The sequence below is a fragment of the Oryzias melastigma genome, linkage group LG24 (assembly GCF_002922805.2).
Source record: "Oryzias melastigma strain HK-1 linkage group LG24, ASM292280v2, whole genome shotgun sequence".
In the NCBI taxonomy this organism is placed as follows: Eukaryota; Metazoa; Chordata; class Actinopteri; order Beloniformes; family Adrianichthyidae; genus Oryzias; species Oryzias melastigma.
Genome location: NC_050535.1, coordinates 8,578,422 through 8,578,826, shown reverse-complemented (window position 1 = coordinate 8,578,826; position 405 = coordinate 8,578,422). Strand labels below are relative to the sequence as shown.

Genomic DNA, 405 nt, shown 5'->3' with positions numbered 1-405 from the left:
GTCGTAATTTTTATGAGAATAAAGCTGTATAATTATACCATAAAAGTCTTTTTTTTAAGAATAAAGTTGCAAAATAATAAGGAAAGAGTCTTAATTTGACAAGAATTAAGTTGTAATATGAGAAAAAATTTAGAAAAGTTTAAGAATGTGGTCGTAATATTAGGGAAAAAGTCAAAATTTTCTAGAATAAAGTTGTAAAATAATGAAAAAGTTCTAATTTTACAAAAACTACTCAAAATAGTAAAAAAGTAAAACAACTTCAAGAATTTGGATGTAAAATTATGAGGAAAATATTTAAAAAATTGAGAATGTGATGGTAAAATAATAAGGAAAAAGTCTCAATGTTTATAATAATAAAGTTGTGATATTATTTCGAAACAGTCACATTTTTCTTGAATGAAGTTA

General features: G+C 22.0%; 1 protein-coding gene across 8 annotated transcripts in view; it reads left to right on the top strand.

Annotated features, from left to right (window-relative positions):
• Positions 1-405, top strand: part of sash1a (SAM and SH3 domain containing 1a) — a 235,838-nt gene that overhangs the window by 211,341 nt on the left and 24,092 nt on the right. The gene's annotated exons all lie outside the window — the stretch shown is intronic.